The 26066-nt window shown below is 40.3% G+C and overlaps 1 protein-coding gene across 6 annotated transcripts in view; it reads right to left on the reverse strand.

The window, feature by feature from the left end:
* Positions 1 to 26066, reverse strand: part of LOC108884224 (protein tyrosine phosphatase receptor type M) — a 156066-nt gene that overhangs the window by 128694 nt on the left and 1306 nt on the right. The gene's annotated exons all lie outside the window — the stretch shown is intronic.

Raw genomic sequence — 26066 nt, forward strand, 5'->3', positions numbered from 1 at the left:
GTTCAACAAGCCAAAGTTTATAAGTAAATATAATGACAACACTGTATACAGTGTGGATTGGTCATGTAATGGCTGATGCCCTGTCCACTTAACGTTTTGGGAAATACACTTATTTGGGTCCTTGCTGACAGATGGGAAGATCAATACCACTCCCATATCTGTCCATTCACTATGAGGCTACAGCGAGCAGCACTTAGCTTAGCTTATCATAAAGATTGGAAACAGGTATAAGAGCCTGACCAAAGGTGACAAAATCTGCCTTCCAGCCAGATGACCAGCTGCTAGTTCTAGCTGCCTATGTACCTTACAGACTTGAGAGTGGTATCGATTTTCTCCTCCAACTCTCATCTTAATTTTTGAAGTAGAATACAGTTGCATTTTACTGTTAGTTAACATAGATTTTCCAGTGTCTCAGTGGCTATTTAAAAAGAAATTGAGAATAATCATACAACCAGGGTATCTGCAGGTCTTGAAAAGTCTTTAAAAAAACTGAAACTGAAATCAGTTTCCTCAATAAAAGGCCTTAAAGCAACATTAGCCTCGGCAGCCACAAGTGGTAATTACACTGACACTGGCACATTACATTCTGTTGAGCTCCAAGTCTGAGCAGTTACAGGCACTGGAGGAAGCCACATATCAGAGATCTTTACATTTTGTGGCCAAAACCAGCAAAAATTTTAGTTTGAAAATGAGACAATTCATCGACAATCTAAAGAGTTGCCAGTTTTCTCAGTGGACTAATCAACTGACTTATCACTGCAGCTCCAAAAAGAATTAATTATTTTTAATTACTTCATCCATCCATTCTACTGCTTAACCAGGTCACATTCATTTAATTAATTATATCGTCAGGAATTATTGTTATATTGCTGCTGAGAAGCTCTAAAATATTAAATGATTGTAATCCATAATGTCCCTACTAGTTTTCTTTCACACTCTGACCAGTAATATGATGAAATAGGTATTAATTTGCATTCTATGTGGCATATCAAATAGTTTCAAATCAGACAAATATATGAAAATATCTACTCCATAAGAATCTTTCCAGCTAACCTACTTTATAATACATTAACAGGTCACCTCTATGCAGTGAGTGACAGAATACTGTGAGACAAATTAGACTTTTCAGCTGGTTTGTTATCAGTTCAGACAGTCAAGTGGTATGAATAAGTCAAGGAAACAAAGGAATTCCCTGAGTCTCATTAATATTATTAATTTTTAAATCCAATTATTGTATGACTGCTCGTGACCTATTTTCTGATTTAAGTGTCCTATCAAAACCTTACACATCACAGAGTGGAAAGGAACCTTTAAGGTTTTAGATGGTTCTCAAGCTCCTGCAGGGTGCTCCTTTGGGAGATTTTGGGTTTCCAATCTCGGCCGCCTTCTGTCGTGTCCCCTGCAGGAGAATATTACAATCTAGCTACTGTAACATCCAGGTGACTTATCGTAGGTATTAGTGCAGAGCACACAAACTTCCAAGGCACAGCACCTCTCTGATCTCTCGTTACACTGCAGGTTTTTTTTATTAACAGTGTGACAAACGTCCCTATAAAGTCATAGTGCAAGCACATTCTAGCTGGACAGAAGAAGGAATTTATACTGGAGGATGACCAGTGTGGACACAAGTCAGGCCAGTGAATAGAGTGAATGTGCAGAGGGAAGCAAAATAATCTGATGGGTTCAGTGTAATAATAAAGAAACCAGTTTTTGGAGTGTCCAACATGAATAGCAAAGAAGGAGCCTTATTCTAAATATAAATTAAAGAAATGGCAACAATTTCTTTTACTCGTTCTCGGTCATGACATTCAAGATCAATCTAGCCAGAGAGAGAGCAAGAGAGCTACGAACTTTATGGCTGATCTAAAATCATTTTGGTTTACTGACCAAGACATGGTTTTACTGTGCATGAATTAATTCTAAATGTAATCAAATTTGTTTAAATCTCTCATTCATGTAACATTAAAGTAGAATGTCCACCACATAGCAATGTTTGCAAAGATCAATGACAGTATAATACACAGAATTACACAAACTTTAAATGTATGAGACAGAATGTCAAAAAGATATTAAAGACACTGTTCTGGAAAATAGTGATAGACATTTTTTGCTCTTTTCTGATGTTTTCCATCAAAACGCCTAGCTGATTAATCAAGGAAATAATTAACTTTAACTAATAATGAAAAGTATTTGCAGCCATATTTAGTATAGTATTACACATGTACAAAATTCTGTGTCCACTTGAAGATACTAACCTTTTTCATCACCTTAGAACACAGGACTCAACCTGTAGTCCTTCAAAAGGTCATACATAAAAGCAACATCACATCTGTAAATACGTGCCTACACAACCATGTCAATCAGTAACCAAAAGAAGCTATGTTGAAAAGGTCAAATCAGTCTGATTCACCATGACTAAAAAGAGATGTGGTAAGATGTGGTTTTAAAGTGTAAAGTGTACATAAAGGGTAATGCCTTGAGTACTGTCATCATGAAAACTGCTTCCCTAAAAGTCTTAGTCCATGGCTCATGGAAACACTTAACAGGCCAGCACTGAAGGATAGAAAACTCAAAAAGGAACATATTGTACACACCCTGAAATAGTCTAATGACATGTATTCAAGTGCTACTTCATGGAGCAACTTGAAAACCAACAACTGAAGCTTTAACTCTAAAAGAGAGACTTAAAAATAGATGTAATGTGTGATTTCTTCTTCTGGGTTTTGGTCAGCACACTTGCTACTGTATTTTTGAATGATATATCATTTATCTAAAGCTTTCTCAGATCAGAAAAAAGAACTTCAGCAAGTGGGTAAGTGATAAAGGCAGTATTTTCCTTATAAAATATGTAAATAGAAATATTTCTGTGACATTTACATTCCCTCAGTTTCATGTGGCATGGTGAACAGAGTTTCTGGTCAACACGTGAGCACTGCCTGGCTCTGTGAATAAAACACTGTTGGACTCAGTCTCCATAATTACATACCGCTGTATATCCTGCCATAAAGGTGAGTAGCTGTGAATTTAAAAAGTAGCAGCATAAAAGATGTGTTAGTCATCAGTCACTTTATATTGTCTCAGCTTGAAATGTCACTTGTGTAATTTAGTGAATGCACTGTTATTTTCCAAAACATTGAGTCCATCTCTCAACAAACCTAAGCATTGTGAAATGTACTAGAATTGTTTCAACAAAAAGTTGTTGTGATCAACTTTTATTTGCTCTATTTGGAGGCCAATCATTCGTAAAAGCAATGACATCTGTCAATCTGTCCATCTGATCCCTCAGGTCTCTCTAAGAAGTGTCACCATCTCAATGACCACAAAGGTCATGACACTCATAATTCTCTTACATTTGAGGAAAATGTCTGATCCGGTCAAACATCACTTTGAGACGTCTGCTCTGCTTGACCATCCCACAGGCCTTTCGGCCTATATTGGTTTGGCCAGAAGACGTAAATCAATCATGAAAACAAGGAGAGCTGCCAAAGTGTTCTTTCACACCCCCAACACTGCAGCACTCACTGCCATGTTTAGGCTATTTTGACGTGGTCTCAGAAATGTCACGGACATCAACAGGGACAGCATGGAAACGCTGTGGGGCAAGTGGCTGTCATGAATTTGAGTTTGAGAAGATCGAAAAAGGATGAGACAGAGGGGGATAAAAGATAAGAGATGATAAAATATTTAATGATACTTGGAACAAAGAAACTATTAAAATGCCTTAATAACTCATTTATGGGAAAAGCAGTAACAACCAGAGAAGTTTCATTTTATATGAGATCAGCTACATATTTCTTCTTTATCGGTAAAGTCCCAACACCAGGTTCAGTCACGTTTACATCAAATGCTGCTAATCCAGAATAGTGAAAGAAATGATCCCTTTGATGGAATTTCACAGTAGCGCAGATCAACAAATTGAACTAAACCACAAAACACACAAAAGTACCTCCAGGCAATGTGAGATCAGTAAGAGAGAGGGAGAGAGAGAGGGAGATGGGGATAGAAGGGGGATAAAGACAAGGAAACGGGGGTGGGGGTGGGAGGGTTGCTCAATCTCGCCAATAGCTGCTAGCTTCAGGAGGACTACTGAAGAATCGACCACAACCACATCTTCAATGCTAAAATCAAGAGGCACAAAAACGGCACCAACAAAAGCACATATTTTTTCTCATTAAAACATGAATGTGAATAAATTTGACAGATACTAGACCGAGAGCCAGAACACATTCGATATACAGGAAGAGTGTAACCACACTGAAACTAAGACCAAAACAGTGATACAAACATCTACATCTTGTATCACGATACAGGAAGATAGAACCATGTAAGTCACAAAATCACTGTTCTATTTTGAGCTAGGGTGAGCTGTATATTTTCTAAATATTACACATTAAACCCATTTCATTTAGGCTAGTTTCATTAGCCCAGGATGATTAATAACATTGAGATTACAGACTATCAACAGCGTTGGAACATTTTAGTTACTCGGATTATATGGAGATTTGTGACACCACTAATATATAGACAGAGAGATAGAAACATGTGGTAAATTAAAAGGAAAAACCTGAATGTATGAGTAGAAAAAAAATGAATGCAAATGTCTTCCAAAAAGAGCATGAGGGTTCACTCAGTGGTTTGATGAGTTTAAAAACAAAATGAATCATAGGCTACGGCCTTCACAGTCACCAGATCTTGACCCAACTAACCATCTATGGGAGATTTTGGACCGACATGTAAGATAGCTCTCTCTCGCCACCATATATTTTCATTCCTTTACTAAGGTTCCAAAGATGCATATGAAGGAGAACTGAAACTGTGCTGCAGGCTCATGGTAAGCCGATGCTAGCTCCTGTAAGTGGCTAAGGATCTGATTTTCCAAGAAAATAATTACCTAGCAATCTTTGAAAAGATTTCTGTGACTGGAAAATAGTGATAATACAGGAGAGGCACAGACTGGGGATAGTACCAACACCTTACTAAGACACTTCATGTGGGTTTTCCCTTCAATTTGCCACCCATCTGTAGATCAGCAGTCATCATCTGTCCCTTGTTTTTATTTGATTTCATGTAATTTGGAAGTTGTCCACTTCAATTTGCCATTCTTATAGGCTGGTACGACAAGTCTCACACAGAAAAAACAAAACAGTGTACAGCAGTAGATAGGCACACGAGGTGCAGATGGTACTGCTGTGTATTTTTTGTAGGTAGATATCAGTTATGGTAATCATGAGGGGTTTCACTTTCTTATATTTCTGTATACATAGCTGTGAGGAAATGTCATTTTAACAATGATTTTTGTCTCCTCAGACGGAGACAGGAAGAAAACAAGAAAGTTGTTTCCCACTCATGATGACTGAAAGTAAATTGGAAGCTTTTATTTTAACCTTGTGTAGCCCACTTCCATATGGCAAAACGAATCTGAGAAAGTACACAGTGTAATTATACAAAATATGGTCAACTTGAGCCGCAGTTGTTATAACTCTAACATCCACATGTTTTGAGTGAAAAACCAACAAGGAATTTTACACTATGACCATCTGTATTGCTGACCTGATACTACAAGTTAAAAAAAAAAAAAAGGCTGCTGGTTTTGAAAGCATCTGAATTTGCATCTCCAGCAATTAAAACTGCACTTATTCCAAATACAAACATGGATTCTGTGAAGCACAAACATTGGAAACTTTTAACTAACACACTGGCACTTGGGATAAACCATATGCATACACAAACAAACAATGCACAAAACACAAACTTATCCAACAGATTGAGAGTTGGCAAACTTCCCATGGCTCCTACATGACAAATCTGAATATGAAGATAGCTGGCGACTGGGAAGCATTTCCTCCTTAAAAGGAAAATGTGAACATTCAGCTGTATTCAACAAAAAATACGTGCATAAATGTGTTATCCATCTTGTGTGTAAAATTAACAAGCTGTGCCTCATTTTGACATTCACAAGCTTTCATTTTCTAATGATTAAGGTGCAAAGTTGCAAAGTAAGTGGTAAATTTAGTACTGGATCATTTTTGTGGATTGTGCCTCGGGCTTCGGCTCTTAATGAATTAGATGTGTGAAACTTTTCAAGAGGCATCTTCCATTTCACACACACATTTCATTAACCTGTAGTTCATTCATTATTGCTGTGGGTGTGGAGGAAAGTAGCAGCCCCAGATATAATTGCGTTATTGGGGTTGTAGGGCTGCGGCTAATTACTGGCTGAGAACACAACATAGGCACTTAGACATCAGTCTGATGGAACAAACCACAATGGTTTGTGACAAGAGCTGTCCTCCCTGGAGTTTCAGGATAAGACATGATAGCACAGTAATTCATGACTCATAACAGAATCACATCATCTCCATAGCATGGAAGATGACACACGGACACTGAAATAAGTCAACAAGTTTACTACAACTCAACTGGAAGACCAGATCTGACAGCAAACAGCTAAAAACAGGAGGAACATTTTACAAGTCAAAATTTAGAACTACTTTAATCACCATGTACAAGAAATCCACAGCAAATTGTCGTGGTGATGTGGGTGCTGAAACATAATGGTTACACTGCTCATGGAGTAAACTGGCTCTGAGCCATGGAGTCGCTAAGGTCTTTTTTCAGTTAATCTGTTTACAGGGGCCTTTGATACCCTGAAACTGGGTCTTGTGATTGTCAGAATATTCCAGTAAACCTGTAGCCTCCTGTCCACAGATAGCACAGTTTACCAGCAACAAAGGTAAAGTCTAGTCAAGTCACTTTAATTTTTATACCTAGAATCACAAGTTGGTTTCAAAAGCTTTACAATCAGTGCAGCAATACAACAGCCTTTACCTGTACACCCACAATTCATTTATGAAAACTCTTCACAAAAAAACAATCTTTTAAGAAGAAAGACATGGGAGCAACTTCAAGCTAAACAACAGAAGAGCAGTCCAATTAAGGAATTAAAACATTACATAAATAAAAAGTAGAATATACAGAGTTGGTAGGATACAGCATATAATACAGTATAATAAAGACTGAGAGTCTACAGCCATGCTAGCAGCAATGTGAGGATGTACTGAGCCAAATACTAATGTTAGCTAGCCAGCATCTCCATGCCAATGTCTAGCAGGTGTAATGCTAACTACTGTCACCATCTTAGTGAGCATGCTATCATTTGCTAATTAGCACTAAAAACAAACTATAGCTGAGGCTGGTGGAAATGTAGTTAGTTTTGTAGCTATGTTGTCATAAACCAAACTATTGGACAAGAGCACTGAGCATTAGATTAAAAGTGAAAAAGGGATAATCAATGTATTTCGAACTCATTCTAAATACTAATAATACGGGAACATGAATGTCTGTACCATATTCCAAGACAATTCATTAAATACTTGTTGAGATATTTCACTTAAAACCACAAATATCAACCTTAACCTCACATCAACCTCTTGAGGTATTTCAGCCCTGACCAAAGTGTTGGAATGACCAACAGACAGACTAAACATTACCATTCATAGAATAAAAAAATGTGACAGAATGGAATAACTAAAAATATAAAAAGTATGAAAAAGTCTGCCTGATAACAACCTTGTCCATTAAACTACCTCTAATAAAGGGGGAAAGAAGACCACAGTGTCACCACTTTCCTCTTAGTTCTTAGAATTGGAGCTTAACCAGGTTATTATAAGAAAATTATAGAGCTAAATGTGTCGAACAAAAACCAGATTACTCAAATAATAGGGTTCTCTGCGTAGTCTCTGACATTTTACAGATTATTATATGAACTTGTTAAATAGACAACACAGCACATGGCATTTAAACATCAGCAGGCTTAATGTCTCAATACACATCCATAATCATTGTTTAGCACCTTTAGCGTTCAGTAGAGTACAGAGTAAAAGACCAGTATATAGGTAAGGGTAGTTAGTTAAAGATTCACGCTTTCCAGCTACATTTTGTCTAAACTGTGGTTAGGAGTCTTTAAATTAGTCTCAGTTCCTTCCAACCCATTCATGTAAAAGCCAAAGTAAGCAGCCTGACATGAGCAGTGCTTATCCCACAAGTCAGAGCGAGCCGAGACATTGTCTGTCACCTGGCCTCCCTTATCTTCTGGCCAGCACAATGTCTGACTCACTGCAGCTCTGAAACTCCACATTTAGAGCTCATGAAAAGCGGTTTGGACAAGACATCCACAGCAGCATATTTCTTCACAATCAAAGCTTTACAAAGGAAGAAAAGAAGAGCGCAGACGCTGGAGAGTTATCCTCATGAATCTCTGGCAGGGTTTTTTTTTCTTTATCCTCCTACCGACAGCTTGTCTGATTCTTATAAAACCCATCCGTCACTCGTGTCTGTTTGTCTTTCATTGAATTGGCTGGAGATATCTTCTCCACTCATTGACCTTGAGAAACAAACTAAGAGTTTTCAAGTCCTCATAAACTTCCTGAGTGAAGTATTCAACTTTCAAATAATTATTTTTTCTTTTACATGAAGGAGAAATAAATGAGAAAAATTTTGAAATAAAAAAGGAAGATGTGCAAGTTTTCTACCTTTTTCTGAAAACCTCTCTGCAAAGCTCACCAGCCCCAAAGATTCTGGTGTTGGGAGGGAAGGCCAGACTCAGAGGCTGACTAGTTTATTTTCTCTCTGCCATTTTTATCTCTCTGTTCACATGCTGTTCAGTGTCCATTTATCCGTGGTGAGGGCTTCTCCTTGGCAGGAACGATCACTTTCAACAACGCTCCCTGCGAATCAGAGCGACGTGTCACATCGTTCCAGTGACAACTAACGACTACCAATGTATCTGGGCAGGCTGCCAGTGCGCTGGGTTAGGAACAGCCGGGGGGCGAGGGAGAGAGGGAGGGGTTGAGGGGGTGTGGGGGTTTGAGGAGATGGTGGAGGTGGGGGCTGCACGCTCCAAGGAGACAGAGGTTTAGCTCACCAGTGGCAGCATCAAAACCTCACATCACATCCCCTCAGTCAACAAAGTCCCTTACACATCATGTGTCGAGAGATGAAATCAATCTGCTTTGAGAGGCCGACTCTGATACTGTATGTCTGGAGGCCAGCTCAGACAGGGAGTAAGAGAGACCAATAACACGACTGAGAGGGGAGGGGGTGGGACAGCTGAGACATGGGGGTCATCTGATTCATCCAACAGTCAAGCCCTCTTTTCCTCTCCTCCCGTCTCCTAATTTGCATTCCCAAGGTCAGAGGGGTCGCTAAAACTTTGCTTTGCATATATTTTTTTTGGCATTAAGTTTAGGAGTAAAACACACTATCCCCATAAATAAACACTAATTGGTAGCTAATTTTCTTAGTTCTTGCCTGGATGATCCATTGCCTCTGGGTTAGTATGAATTATTCATCCAAGTGGCAAAACAGCTTTATGTAGAAACCTACAAGGCACCGCATTCATTATGCTATCATGCCGAGTAATTCCAGGCACTGACGGCTGGTATTAGAATAATATGCATATTGGGTATTCTTTTTTTTTCCCGGGGCATTGGCAGGCAGTAATAGCGCTTCCGTTGGCAGGGACTGAGAGGGATGCAACACCCCTCATGGCTGACAAAAACCCCTTGTTTTGACAGAGGATTGAGCGAGGAGGGGGAACGAGTGTTTCAGCTCTGCCCTCGTGGAGAGAGGATTAAGCTGTGTGGTCGTGCTGCCGGGTGGCGCAGGGAGTTGGTAGGATATGTTATCATGTCAATCCTCCCTCCCATGGTACCGCAGATCTGCGCTGGCCCCGTGACTCCAAAAGAAGCACCTGGCCCGGCTGCGGGGAGCTCATCAGGCTCACCGTTCTCCCTTGGGAGCGAGACTGCATCACACTTTCCTCTGTATCCCAAGTCTGGCTGACTGCAGAAGGACAATTCAAAGACATATATACTGTGAGGCTACAGGTTCTGTTTGTGCTCAGGAATAAGCTCTCCCTCCGCTGCTATCAGATCTAGAGCCCTGTGTTTTTCCTGTACACAAGTTTACGGCGACAGCAGCAGAGCGGGGGCGATGAGTCGGACGGGAGACGGTAAAACAGAAATGTCAGTTCAGAGTAGGGTGAGACTGTTAAATGGCAGCAGGCGCCTGGCTGAGGTATCTGTCTTCCCAAGTGTTCCCTGTCTCTGCAGATCTGTCTCTGCGCCGGAGATACCTTGCCTCCGGAGGCCCACACCGTGTCCTCAGGCTATGGAAACAACATCATGAGGAGAACACACGAGGAATACGGGTGGGCTACAGCTGGTTTTCTCTGCCATGTTGTCATCACCAACTGGACGAAGAAGAAGCTTCCTTGTAAGCACTGATTTGACGATTTGTAGGTCAAAAACACAACCAGAAGTGTACTTTAAAACCAGCTAAGTTTGGCTGAAAGTCAATGATTATTTTCAACATGTAGTTAGGACATGTCAGTACACATTTCCCTTCCCAATTTCTCAACCAAATACAGCCTAGAAAGCTTAGGAAAAAAATTGTAACTAAACTTTGAGTTAAGAATCTTTTCTTAGTCTAATGTGTCCAAAATCACAAAGGACATCTTTTGACCCGAATACTTTTTATGGAGATTTGTCTTAATCAAGTCTAAGGTGTCATAAAATTGTGATTTTGAGGTACATAAATCAATTTCACTTGGCTTGAAATCATCAATTTGATGCTTACTGGGGTGTAATTTACCTACAGCTCTATGAAAGTATTATTTTATTAACCAAAGAACTTAAGCTAACCCCTATTCATAGAACAACAAGCTGATCGAGTTAGCAAACTTTACTATTACTGTACAATTCAGACCCCAAGTGAAGCAGTGTGCAGTAAGTATGAAAAATATAGTGTAATTTCTGCCTGTTTGTCACTGCCTGGTATCATTTAAGAGATCTCTGGCCAATGTGTCATTCTTTTGTTGGCACCAAAAATCACTTGGTCTGCCCAGACTTCATGCTGAGCAACAATAAAATGCGATCTGTCTAATAGAGCGTGCACGGAAGGAGGAATTATCTGTACTTCAAGTGTTTTCCTCATTATACTGAGTATCAAACTGTGTGCTGCCAGACATTAGGAGGCATTAACATCATACATGCCAGCTGGGGTGGAATACAGCCTGTCTCTGGATCCAAACTGGGAGCTGTTTTACATGACATTCATTTCAAAAAATTAAGACAACCCAGGACTAGGTCAGGTGAATGGCTCTGCCTCGCATCCAGTGTGCTGTCAAACTCGAATCTGAAGCAAGTTGTAACTATATCCTCTGATTCAGGAAGCACTTACATTCAAGGACAGGGCTTTTCAGCAATTTCGATTCAAGAACAAAGGACACACGACGAAGGACAAGATTTCACGACTAAGAAAATCAACCCTCCAAGACAGCTGCTGTTGACTTTCTCCTATGAGAGCAATACTGTAGATATATTAAACACGTTAAGCAAATCTCTACATATTCCCAAGTAAATTGAAAAGATGTTTAAAAACTTATTAACGGGCAAAGGATAATATCCCTCCTGGAATTAGGGATTGACAGAATTGGAGCAACTCAGGCGAAACATTAATTAAGCGCAGGGTTTGAATGTTCCACCACTGCAGCCAGAGGACTGTTTGGTATCCAGTCCAACATCATGGCAAGAGGCCATGATGCAGGCCTTATGCACACATCTAAAATGTCAATGCATATGTTCAACATGACTACATACTGCACACATTTTAAGAGACGTCAGCGATGCAAGACCAAACTATTCAGACAACTCCATTTTTACTCCCTGAGGGCAAATCTTACAAGCCATGACACAAAGTCACACACTGGTAGAGTACAACAGTAATGAAAAATTGTGATGGAATCTAGATAAGAGTGATATCATAAATCCAGAGGCAGAAACCAAAGGTGAATTTTCAGAGTAAATGTCAGCTCCTCCCACAGGAGGATAAGCCTCTATGCCTCGCCACTGTCACTGCTCCATAGTGTGTGTGCGAGTGTATTAGTATGAGATAAGGTGCGCACATCCGAGGGCGTCCTATTTAATTTCTGAAAATAGTACCCTTTTACAACTGCACAAGATGAACTTCCACCTCGCCAAGCTACTTATAACGATTAGAATGAAATTTCAAAAATTGTCTTCTTCCACAGTTCTAGATAATAGTCCAATGAGCACACAAAACAATGTGACCCCCTCTGCTGACCCTCTTTGTGGCAGGGAAATTGCCTCTAATGACATGCTGTAGCACAGACACATTAAAAAGATTTCTCTTACAGCTTTGCCAATTGACACATCCTCAGAAAAAAAAACTCCACATGCAATAAATACAGTTACACACTGTAGCAGAGTAGGAAAAATGCATTTTTTGCCTTCAGCAATAATCTTGCATCACTCATTCAAAATCACAATGTATTGCTTTGATGTAGTGTGACAACAACTACACATATTTTGAATAGAATCTGGAGAATGAAACAACCTAATTTTTATAGAATGGAGTTGGGGGGCGTGTGTTTAAGAGATATGCACTGCTGGAGTTGCAGCAGTACACTTGGGCATATGAAATTAGAAGGCCAGCCATCAAAGTAAAATATGTAATTATCTTGGATAAAAATGAATGTGCATGAATGCATTAACAAAAATTAATAAGACTAATCCTAATCTATCTTTTTTTTTGAGTCAGGTGCTCCTGGAAAAGCTGGACAATCATCTGGGATTTCTTCAATTAAAAATGTGGCACTAAAGCTCAGACCTGGTTATTATAAATCTCACCCCACCTTCGTTTCATCTCACAGCCAAAATCACATATTTTTCTGTTGTCACTGCTGAGGCAGGCACTAATTACAACTCATACATAATCTTTTATGTAAATGTTTTTGCCTTCTTTGATCTCCCTATGTAGTCGAGGACAGCCAGATCACAGACTTGGGCTAGATCTGTCACTTGAGTAAGAGGGAGAGAAGTGAAGTGGAAGGAAATCTGATTTGTTGTGATGTTTGTCAGCCCATGAGCACAGAGAATGTTTGATCAGGTCATTACATGTGCAGTCTAAAACAACATGGTCAAACCACCCGGATCTTTCATCCTGATCTTCTGGGACAAACAAGCTTAGCCTCAGATGTGAACCAGTGGAGACGGAGGATAGACAAGGATTTGAACACCTTTTAGTCTCAGGATTAATCTTTCCTAAGCTGCAATGCAGTCACTTCATTACATAGTTGTTTAACTTAATGAAATGCTGGCTATAGTGTATGTTAGAGTGAATCATTCTTTAGAATTAACTTTTAAATGGCTCATATAACTCTGAATTTCAATGACAGGTAATGATTGGTATTTGAAATAAATGGGGCAAGTAGCAGCCACCAGTATGAGTCCAACTGAGCACCACAACTCATACTGTACCTCATTTGCGATTACTCCAACATAACAGTAGAGTAGGCCCCTGTGGTCCTTTCTGAGGCATAAACACAGCTGGGAGCATGACAGATAGAGGCCGACAGTACACTACTCCTGCTACCAACAGAGAAAGGTCAGCTCTGACACCCTGGAAGGAGCCCTCAAGCTCTGGTGGACATAAGGGAACCAAACTGGATTTCCACGAGGCAGACTAGTCAGACAGCAAGCCCGGTGCAAGGCAGAAGAGCCACCGACAACCTCAGGCAAGTCCATCCAGGCCCAGCTTAGTGGGGCATTTAACCAACTTACAAAAGAAACATATGAACTCACTTACAACTAGTGGTATCTAACTGTGCAGATAACAATTTTAGTTTTTGAGATATCTGTGTGAAATGTCAGCATGTTACTCCTGTTACAAATCTCATATCACTGTTTCACAGCAAGGTCTGAAGATTAACAAGGACATTGTGACTAGGAAGACACATTGCTGCTGATTTTGTTAAAATGACATTTTTAAATGATGTTAGTACCACAAATGATTCCTATCCATCCCCACTGTATAGAGGAGGCAGCAGAAATCTCAGAGATGAACAAGGGGAAAACCAAATTAAACCAACACTTTCTTCATGGCTACATCCTAGAGTAGTTGTGAGAAAATATGTCTTCTATATTATTTGAGCAACAATTGTGCAACTTGTTATGTGGCCAGTGTGGCCTCAAGTGGTAAATAATGCTTAATACTTAATGCTAATAGTAAATGTTAAAATGTAAAGTCAGTGAACTGAACCAGTGCTGTATGTTATACAGCAATATTTAACCTAAGTTTGCTATCATTAGCCGCCACAGGCATGGCAACCAATGTGCAGCTTCAGACCCTTGTACAGGTGCTATATATATGTTTACGCTATTGCTACATAACCAGCATTAGCATTAGCAGTTTACTTACCAGTCCAGAAGAAATGTTGCAAGTTCAAGTTCAACCAGTTCACCATCAAACTTCTCTCCTTTACTCATCAAAATCTGTTTCCAGCGGTGGAAAGCAACGCCAATGTTAACTGCTGTTTTGTTTCTATTTGTATCGCTTATTTTCTTCTATTGAAGTTAGCATGCTAACCATAGACTGTATATAAAAAGCTAGCTAACAAGCTAGCCCCAGCCCGGCGGGTCTGTTATTTAGCAACAGAGCCATTGTGGTGTCCAGTTCGCCTTCAATCCAAAATGAGAGGAAGAAGTAGCGTTGCCCAGAGTGAGTATTATATCCTCCTGTCTTGTAAACACAACAATGGCTAAAGCTTTTGATAAGTAAACAACTGATAACGCTAATGTTGACTGTGTAGCAATAGCAAAAACTTACATATAGCGCCTTGCTCATGATTTTAAGTTCTTTATGAGATGGAGAATGTATGTGTGTGTGTGTGTGTGTGTGTGTGTGTGGTTTTTTTTTTTTTCCAAACATGGCGTTACTTTAAGACCTACTGGCTTTTGTTACTAGTGCAACTCTATTTAGTTATTTTTCTTCACTATAAGCCAATCTCTGATGAAAAACCAAACACCATGAAGAAAAGGGACAAAGGCTCATCCTGAGTCAAATCTAACTCTTTGAAAGTGAGGGCAAAAGAGAAAGACTTGACAAGGTATAATGAAAAGGAGAAGATTGAAAAGGAAAACTCTGCTGAGTAGAAAATGTGGTTACCGGGGCTATCTTTGGTCAACCAGCGGGGAGTTGTGCATTTGCAGGATTTTGATAAGAAGAGTGTAGGTGTTCCCTCCTTCTGTGTGTTCTACAAATGAACATGACGGGCTTAATTCACTGGTGTGAGGGCTGGACCCGCTGTCTCCTTTCCTCCTGCCAGTCTGGTTACTGCCTCTCTCATTCCCTCGCGCCACAGTGTCACCAATTAGCCAGGGCCTAGGTTTCATTAAGGCATCGGCGCTGCCGCCTGCCGCCTTCTGTCACAGTCCTGATAATAAGCTTGAGATGGGTCCGCTACCTGACACACATGGGGATGAGGAGGAAAAAACACAGACACACACACACACACAACACATAGACACGAGACACCAGCCCTGACTATGCGCACCAACACACATCCAAGTGCACACTTGTGGAAAGCAGCCACAGTGAGAGAAACGCTATAAACACTGTCCACGTGTTTATGTGCACAAACGCCCACACACACACACACACACACACACACGCATGGACGCAGTCAATCTGTCAATGCCTGAGCGTCTTTTGTTCAGATAATTATAGAAATGATGGCTGAATGATGAAATGTAGAATGATAGGAAGAGGGGGAAAGAAAATTCAGTGTGTTGATCTCAAACAAAAGTCATAGCAGCAAGCAATGTCATTACTATGCATAAAACAATTACATTATAAAATGTGACACCTGACTACAAAAACACACAGGAAACAGATCAAACTGGAGTCATGATCAGCAGCAGTTTGAAATTTTTGATACTAGTGCCAATATAACACAAGTTTAACCAGATAACCTAATGTGAATTAAAATTCATATTTGACCTTGAAAACAACAGTTGAGGAAGCAATTTCATCACAAGGTCCACTTAGTAGCCATTTTGGAGCTTTCAGTCATATCACATGAACCTCATCTTTCATGTTTAAACAATATGGAAGAGAAGTCCATGAAGTGCTGAGAAAAATATAAAATTTGAACATCTATAAGTTCATCACAACTGGGAAAACTGCTTCTGCTGATCGAGGTGCAGTTATTAAATGAATCTTGTGGTGAGAGTGTTTTCATAAAATGTTAAAATCTGGGTCTTTATGCTCAAAGAATACATCAACAAGATTAAAAATCTGAGCAGACAGATTTCTATGCCAGTTTTTGTTATTTTCAATATTCTTTCCCATATTACAGACAGTACCAGAGAGGTATTGAGGTTCGACACCCAGCCCTAATTATGTTCAAACTTTCCTCTGTATTTCTGAGTCCAGTCACACACCACCCTGCTGAAGACTGAACTATATTTCCTCTGTACATTTCTGTCCTCCCAGCACAGCATTCCAGTCACAGCACTGCTATTCTGACAGTTTGGAGAAAGCACAGCTGGGGTGATGCTGGGGTGAGGTTTTCCCCAGGGAAAGGAACCTGTGGGTTGAAGGGGGGAGATTTTCAGACACACAGGTGCTGTTGAATATTAGTCTTATGGCAAGAAGTGTGGGCTCATGGGAGTGAATTATTCATCCTCTGAACCCAGCCTGCGTGCTTCTGCCTCGGCAGGCCACTGCAATCCTGATCTGCACTGTTTGATGCTTCTGCATCTTCCCAGCAACTAAATGAGGCTGTGGAGCTGCTCCAGAGATGAGCCACACTGGCCTGTCCAAGGAAGGACTGGGTGGTATATGGAAAATCACAAACACGAAAAAATAAAAAAATTTCACTGATATCAAATTACTTTTGCTCACATCCATATGTTCAGTAAAGTTTTCCCTGTCGTTTCCTCTAAAGAGGTTACAGTGTATGCAGTGACATCCAGTCCACCAATGTCAGTGTCAAGTTTGGTAAAGTGGGCATACCACAAGGCTAAAATAATAGAAATATTTAAATTTTCTACCGTCTCTGACTACAGACATGAAATTATTTAATTAATAAATCATTTAATTAAGTCATGAGGCTGACAAGGACATGAGTAGGTTGCATATAAGATCTGGCACTGAAGTGTTTCAGGTTCATTTTGGCTTTAGCAAATGCAGAATGGAGTGGAATACATGCTCAGGAAACAGTGCCAGCTATCAAAGGGAACACAAGCAATTTGTTAAATGACTTGTAATATACACCTAAGTGACAAAATAAATGGGAGAGGAGAGACATTGATTTTTCTTAAATGACTGTGAAAAGGTCAACTTGTTTTAATGTGTTTTAATTTGACGTGAAACTTCAAGACCTCACTCTCATCCACTCTGGAAAAACCTAGCCAGCTAGAACAAAATGTGTACTCTGGTGGGAACATATGTTGAACTACAGCTGTACATCCTCAATTCAGAACAAAACAGGCCTAAAGAATGGCTTTAAATATATCTACTGCTTTCATTCTGTTTCTATTTATGTATTTTAGCTAGCAAGGTGCTAACCAGCAACTAGCAGGCTTTCTTCCTTGAATAAAGGCTAGTAATTCTAACCATGTACACAGTTTGTAGGAAGAGAATGGCAAATCAGGAATACAGCCTGTCAACACCATTACAAGAAATAGAAAATAAAATGGACATAAACATGTTTACGTTTGGTTAAACAAACCTATGTGGCGACAAAACAGGGAAACTGAAAAAAATACATAGATTTGATTCCAGCTTCTAAGGATTTTTTTCTTGTCCCTGCCTCTTTTTATAAAGGTCTCTGCAGTCAACCTTCAGCTGGGATCCTATTATGAATAATGCCCCATTTAGAGATCTGGGAATGGCAATAGGGAAATCCACGATTAGCCTTGGGACTTGCTCAAAGACTTAGTAGGACAGGGAAAAGATATGTTTGCATTTTAGTCAAACCATATCTTCAGCAGTGGGTAATGATATTCACACTACAGAAAAATATTCACATTGTGTTCAGAGCATTTTAGTTGTAGCTCTCGAGGCTAGTATGCAGAAAGATAACTGGACAAACTGCTTTAAAACTAAAAAAAATCAAACAAAGTGACGTTGTTTCACTGATAGTTTCCACGAAATATAACAAACACAAGTTATTTGCTTTGCAACTTATTTGAGGCGAGTGCTGTTCTTCATGATATGTGACGTTGAGGCGGAGGGACTGATGATAACGGTGCTGAAAAACAAACTGGTGCTAGAGGCTTTCCACATTAATTACTCCATCTTTTGCCCTGATACCAATAAGTCACCAAGACATCACATCCAACTGAATTCATGCTCCCGCCAGGCAGCATACTATCATTACAATCAACTTGTCAGACTTTCACCAGTTTGTTTATTCAGATGTGCATTATTCCAAAAACATGTGTTTTCAACTTTGTTTCCGTTTGCAATGCGGAGCTGCACCCACACTTCTAATGACTCCTGTGCCCTGTAATTTCTTTAGCGTGGCAAACTCTGATTACAGGGTGGGAGTCAAGCTTCAAGCCAAGCATCATCTTTTCCAGTTATTGTTTTGTGTTTGCTCTGTCTTTAACATGGGCCCTGCAGCTGTGCGTCTCAATAGCTGTTACAATGAAGCAGTGTTTAACACCAAAGTGATTTGGTACAACGGTTTGCTGCATTACAGCCCAGGGCTACTGATTTTCAATGCATTGTTTGCTCAGGCATGATGGCAAATTAAACAAGGAATGTGTTAGGAATGGAGCTGGCATCAGTGGTGCTGACTGATTGTCCCTGATAGTGGACGGTCCGAGTTAGCCAAGTTGTCCCCAGAAGAGCTATTAATGCATATGACTCATGTCAGATTTCAGTGAGTTAACAGACTGTCACAGCAAGAGGCACAAGTGAGAATATAATTTATGTTGTGATAAGAGATTTGCCACTTGGTTAAAAATTAAAATGGTGATTGACAGTAAAGGAAAACACTACTGTATCATCTGATAATTCCATTCCCACCAGCTACTTAGAGTTTAAGGGCACAAAAGGGTCATTCACATCATCATCCTCATTTTCCAAATGTTGAGCAAGAGACAATAGTACATCTTTTCTCCAATACCGTTCCCACCACCTTATTCTTTCCGTTTCCCTTCTGCTTCTGAAGGCCATGAACGCGCCCACCCCCCCACCTCCGCCTCCGACTCTGACATCTCCGGAGTGACCACCCTGTGTGGTGCGGAACGTACAGTAATGCCATTAAACCTCCGCCTGGGGAATCAGTCACGCGGAGGTTTGCGCTTAGGGCCAATACAAAAGAGACCCGTTTCAAAAGGAGCCAAGCCCAGCCTGAGGAGGTCAGAAGGCTGTTTACAGAACAACAGTCTCTTATCGGCTGCATGCTTCCCCGAGGAGTCTCCACCGCAAACAGATAACAGCCTCCAAATAGGCGCCAGAGTGTGACCGATAGGAGTATAATCAGGTACATTCTGCTTTGGGAGGAAGAAGTGGAGGATAAGCGTGGATAATAGTGTACTCGACCGTTAGTGGCCAGATCATATGCTACAGGAATACAGCTGCATTAAAAACATACAGAATAGCAAGTCAATTAAAGCTGAAATTTTCCATGTGTCCCTGTTAAAAGGCCATAAAAATGTATATAATAGTTGATTTAGTTTTTTTTTTCTTTCATGTTCTAATAACCATTATTCAACAGCACCGCTGAGGCCTAATTCATCCTCAGGGATCGCTTCATTATTGAACAGTTAAATGGTCAATAGGTTCAGCCAAGGCAGCTTTTAGCACAAGGGCAAATAGACAGTGTAAAAGCCAATGCAAATAACTGGCACTCGAACAAGGCCTAATGCATTAATGACTGGATGACGTGTGCTAATGTGACGGCAACAGATTCGGACTGACAGTAATGGAGAATTTTGCCCCTGGTTATACTCATAATGCCTCAGACTGGGGAGAGGAGGAGGAGGGATGTACACCTGCCTACTGCCTGAGCCTTGACAGAAGCCTAATAAATAACAGGAGACAAGGTGAAACAGCAGTAGCAGTCCCCCCACCACCCCACCCCAACCTCCATCCCCCTTACCTCCACCACCTACACTAGCACGAGTTGTGTGAGGAGCAGCAGCCTACGCTGACAGCTTTTTGGCATGAAACAGAGTCTCCTCTAAGTTAGCAAGTGCACTCGTCCCATGAAGGAGGCAACTTGAGTTATTCATGAAATTACAGGAGAAACTTTAAGCCTTGTCAACTATGCGAGTCTGCCGTCAAAGTGATGGCAGGAGTTTTTATCTGACAGATCTGAAATTAAGCTTCACACCTCAGGTCTAGGCTACTGTATACGCTCACCTGAACCAAATATCAAAAGTGTGCTCCATCAGAATCAATTTCAATTCACGTAATAACCCCTGGGTTACAGGCTGACAATGCAGAATGGAAACCAACTGACTCAACAGCAGGTTTTGAAGATATGTGAAGAATGTGCCAGGGTCAGGGTCAATTCAATCTAAGTGCAAAACCATCTGTGTGGCTGCCAGTCATGGTCACTGATACAAATTTAATTCTCAAGATAGCTAGGCGTGAACAATTGTAACACACAAAAAAAGAAAATGTTACTTTATAAAAAAGTGAGCTGACATCCACCCTGGTATGCAGAGAGGAGGCCTGACACTCAATTGAGCAGACATGCTGTAATGTCCTGATTTAAACTGCTTCTCTTACTCCTCCCTCATTCACCTCCCCCTTTCTCATCACCATTAATAACAATTGAGACCCTTAGAGCATTAATTAGTGAAATTTTCCTGTGTGCCCGGACTCTCTGAGCCACCTACAACGAATGCAGACTTCTGTAAACATGATCTGCTGCATAGTAAGTTGTTTTTCTACCGGGGATTTTTTTTTTTTTTCTAGACATGGTGATGAGATCACAGAATTGTTGGAGCATGCCTAACACACACAAACATCCTCTCTCTTTCTCTCTCTTTCTCACAAACACTCCCTTCTCTGTCTCTCACTCTCTCTTCATTAGGCAGCCCCTGTGCTGGCCTGTGCGCGATTCATTAGCTTTTATCCTCTTCATTTGAAGAAGAAGCTGTGTATAATTAGAGCATCTCTGTTTGTCCAGCATCCTTCACACAGTCACATCTCAAGGCCAATTATCATTCCGCTGCAGAGCTCCCAGATAACATAGCCACATCAGCCGCCTCGAGAATGAACTTCAAACTATTACTGCCTCTCAAGAATGTAAATAAAATCACTTGCAAATCAACAGCTAATGATTGAATGTGGAGTGGCACTCCAGGGATATGAAGATGATGAACCATATTTTGGCATTCCAAGATTTTACTCACTTTCCTTTGCTGGAAAGTGCTCGTGATAGGCCAACACTTAACCAATTTCCACACTTACAGTGCAGTCCACTTGGACAGTCACATGTTTGTTGTTGTGTTGGCTCTGTAGTCCAGCACAGTCATTGTTTCCTGACTTCCTGAAGTGCTTTCAACTTTAATATGAGCTTTTTAGGTTGAGCTGTACAGTAAATATGGGTATTTTAAACATCCCCACCAATTTTAGGACAATGCAGAAGGACAATGATCTTTAACATACAGTCAAAACAGCTATAATAAAGACTTATTTATGGTCAAACAGTGGAATGTTCTTGACCGGCCAGGTCAGTCATCTGACTCTGTCTAAATTATCATGTGTTTCACTCACTGAAGACCAAGCTGAAGGCAAAAAATCCCCCCCAAAAAAATAGCAGCAGTACAGGGAAAATACCAAGTGACTGCTTAGAGAGGCTTTGACACAAGCTGTTAAATTACAGAAAAACACAGACGTTCTTCAGGCATTCGTATTTAGTCAAGCCTACTGGTTTTTTCATCAGGGCAGAAATGGTAACACACCTGGTACTCAGTCACCAGAAACATTATTCCCTCTTGTAATGCAATGACAAATACATTTCTTTGCTTGTTCTTTGCATTTATGTTGTATTTGGACGATTAAGTATAATGACTTTATTTAAGTTCATGTGAACTTATCCAATCACTTTCTGTGCCCTAAAGTTGGGGCCTCTGTATTAAAAGAGCTATAGTTGTGACACTGTTCATTTTAAGTGGATTTAAACGTGCCCAAATTAAAGGTTAGAGTCAAGACTTTAACCTCACAGCTACTGTTTGATTTTAGATCTGATGTGCTTAGTTATGGAGCCAACAAAACAAAAAATGTGTCAATGTGCAAATACAGATTTCTTTTTCTGTCACCGTCTTAAGCCTCACTATAATACTGCTTTTATTAATTTTTAGTTTGTTGCCACTGCAGTAAAATATATTTTATAAGGTAAAAAAAACACAGCAAGGTGGAGAAACAACAGAACAACAAATGGCCTGTTTCTCTTCCTGATCATTGATGAAGACATACTTTTTTACAAGATCGAATGTCTTCTGTGGATAAGTGACTCCTAACAAAATGGACAGTATCCCATTTTAGTTCTCTTATAAACTGTGTCGGTGGCATCTAATCTTGTTTGGTTTAAGTTGTGTTGTGTTACTTGCTACTTAAATTAATGGAAATGTCCACTTTTGATCACTCCTGCACCACTATGCATCATCAATCTGTGATGTTAAATGTGTCCCATGAGTTCTTCCATCTAATGTGTCAATTTTGCCTCAACCTCCCTCATCTTCTCCTTCACTCAGTCTTACAAAGCCCTTGTGGCAACTGCCAGAGAACAGATGCTGACTTTTCCCACAGAAACGCAGTGGAATAATGTGTCAAGCTGTGCGCCCTTTACTCAGAATGCAACATGTTTTGTTATTCTGCTATAATAAGTCTAACGAGGATAGCAAAATGTTGGATAACCTTCTCTTATATGACGGCTTTCTCCTGGTATGACTCTTAAAGTCTGGAAACACGATGTTGATCTTTAATTCTGAGACACTGACGTTAGATTTTGACCTTTGCTGCTGATGCCTCAGATAGCAGATTTTATTTTGAAATGTGGATGGCCTAGAAATAGCTTGGTGTGATATCATGTTGTCTATATTTGGGCAGTAATCTGCGCAGAGAAATGACCTATGAAAGGAATATCACTGAGGGCTGTGTTACCAAGTGTTAAGAGTGTAAGTTTTCTTTAAGAATTGTGATGCACAGATCCTGTTCCAGGTATATTATAACTCAGACAGCAGCGATTTTATTTTTCATATATAAAAGTATATTACACCTCTCTTCCAGTGAAAAATGGATAATACTGCTTGTCAGTCTAGTCACTTCAAACGAATGTGCTAAGTCTATACAGCAGCACTTAATGTTTGAAGGTTCTTAAAGTTAAGTTTTTAAAGTGACACACTCGCCATATCTACCAGCCGTGATCAGTCTTAAGACAAGCTTTGCTGACAAACTCAACAGACCCTTTTCTAGGAAGTCACACATGTACCCGCCGTGTTTGAACAGCTTCAGTAAATCCATGTGTTTCCACCGCCTTCATTATCATCATAATAAAAGTGTCTGAAAAGCAAAGTTACAGAAGAATGTAGACACCTCACTTTCTGCTTTGTACTATCATCAATCACCATGGAGCTTTTTTTTTTCTCCTACAACACTGGTTGAAGCCATCGTATAAAAAAAAAAATCACATGCATATTTAATTTCATTCTCCACTGGCTCACACAAAAGAAACTGCCACCCTTCAGGACACCTTTCGGAAAAAGTCTCTATTAAATCTGAGTCAGCTGGGAGAAAGCAAAAAAAAAAAGGAGAGAAAGAAACATTTCATGAGTGAAAAACTATCTGAATTATTGCCAGACTTCAAATGAAGTGCTGTTTATCTTCCCCAAGCAGCCAATGTGTTGTTTTACTCCTTAGTCACAGCTTGGATGGCAATCAGGATCGGTCAACCAGGACGCTATCAGCAGCAGTCACTCTGCAATGACAAACTACAGCCCTCCACTCCCAAGCATGGGCATTATTCTCAACACACGGCTCACCCCTATCAGAAAACAAGGCAGGTTTTATGGCTGCTGGAAAAGGTGGTAAACATAACAAAGCGCATAGCTCCCTGGAATTTAATGTGCTCGGTCAAAAGACAGAGTATAGATATCAAAGGCCGGGCCTTCTTTAAAAAAAAAAAAAAAAAGCTGTCCTCATAATGTAGAAAACAGAAGCACAGGCCATACACAACAAGTGATTTATAGTGTTGATTTTTTTGGCTTTCTCTCTCTAAACCTAGAGTATCCAGTGTGCATTGAGAATGCAAAAGGAAGGAGGGAGGAGGGGGGGTAAAAGAGCAGTTCATCTCTACCATGCCACTGAGAGCAGATATACAGGTGCATAAACAAGTTCACAAGGGAAGCAGATGGAACTGATACAGTGTGATCCTGATTATAGAGTCAGTTTTTTTTTTTTTTTTACAAGTAAATTAAAAGACTTCCAAAGGACTGCTCTCTGTGATCAAATTGAGGCTGCAGCGGTCACAAGGCGCTGATGCCTCCCACTGAAGTCGACCGGTGCTCTGGTTACCTCAGTGATCTAATTATCACAAGAGCTGTTAGCAAATACCCTCCATAACAAATGTCTCGAGCCGCACGCGCTGGCTCATATTTAGCCCCAACCTCTCCATCCGTGTGTTGCTAATCCGTCACCTAGCCTGAGAGAGTAAAACACATCCAATTGATTTCTTCCTGGTTTACATATTTACACACACACTCATGCAATTAGGAGCACATTTATCGACGGGTTTGGGCACCACTGGGAGCCCTGCAGTGCAAGCCCACTCCAATAAATCTCCCAGTCCTGAGGCTGCCAGCGGGCAAGACTGATAAACCTCACACAAAAATGGACTGGGAATACTTTGAGCTTCAGGGTACGGGAGTTCTCAGTCACAAAAATTGACCCATGGCACTAAGAGTACCAGATAAACACTATACATCCATCATAAAATGTTTAAATACCACTTCTGTTGGTCTCTGAATAAGGAAGATCCCCTCTTGTAAAAAAAAAGAAAACTGTTAGGACCAGGACCAGTCTGGAGAAGACTGGTACACATAAACAAAATAAAAATGTAATTCTTTTTGCAGCTAAGTTATTTTGTTGCCTCAAGAGTTGAGATCAAACTGCAATTTTGCCACAGCACAGGCTCAAGATGGTTTCCAAAGTGCATCTGGATTCTGATCTATGAGTCTGACTCGTGGTCCTCCACTCTGAGCAGCTTAACTTCATCATGTGGGTATCATATTATATGTGTACCATGCTGCCCCCAACAGGCTCTCTGAAAAATGCATCTGCTGTCTGTCGGGTCCCCACAGCAGCAGCATCCAACCGGAGCTGAAACCACACATCTACAACTACAGCTTCAGCTTGCACGCCACTTTCCCAGAGTCAAAGCGGCACGTTAAAGTTTAGCATTCAGATGTGGAGCCAGTCTGTTCCATATTTTTATGAGCTTTTTTTTTAAGTGCAGCTCTAATTGTATTGGCAGTATGGATCACCTTCAGACTGGACACTCATCATCTATAAATTGATTGGCTTGAATATAGGCTAATGTGCCTTTTTCCACATATAATGCCGTTGTGGAAGCAGCAGAAATGACCCCTTCAGGGCATAAATTAGACTCTGAATGTTAAGTCCCCTTGGGCAATCTACAGCCATTACCACTGAAGGTGAAAGTCTGCACTATTATGTGGGTAATTCTAATAAGTAAAACCACTATCTGGTACTAATCCCAGAACTTCTTCTCTCCACAAAGCTTTGAATAGACTTTCAACAAATGAACTTGCCGATGTATGGGAATAGCATTAATTTGAGTAGGAGTGCTGTGTTTGTGTCTGCGTGGAGAAGTTTGCATCAACAGCCCGTCAAACAGTGAAACAACAAATCCATCAAATTTAATGTAGAAAATGACTAAACAAGCACTTCTCTGAAACATCCTAATGCATATCTTCTCAGCTGAAATCAGACTGCAGGCCAGGGGAACAGTTCTGTTCAAAACAATGAGAGACTTATTGACCTTTTTTTTTTGGCAAGTAATGACATTAAACCTAGATTTTTCAAGAGGGACATGAACTGCACACATGACAGAAATACAAAAATATAAAGTGAGTTATATGAACTCTCCTATTCTTTTAGAATAGGGTACATATTAGGGGGAAAAGAAATGTAAAAAATACATTCTATATACTGTA

The sequence above is a fragment of the Lates calcarifer genome, linkage group LG4 (assembly GCF_001640805.2).
Source record: "Lates calcarifer isolate ASB-BC8 linkage group LG4, TLL_Latcal_v3, whole genome shotgun sequence".
Lineage (NCBI taxonomy): Eukaryota > Metazoa > Chordata > Actinopteri > Centropomidae > Lates > Lates calcarifer.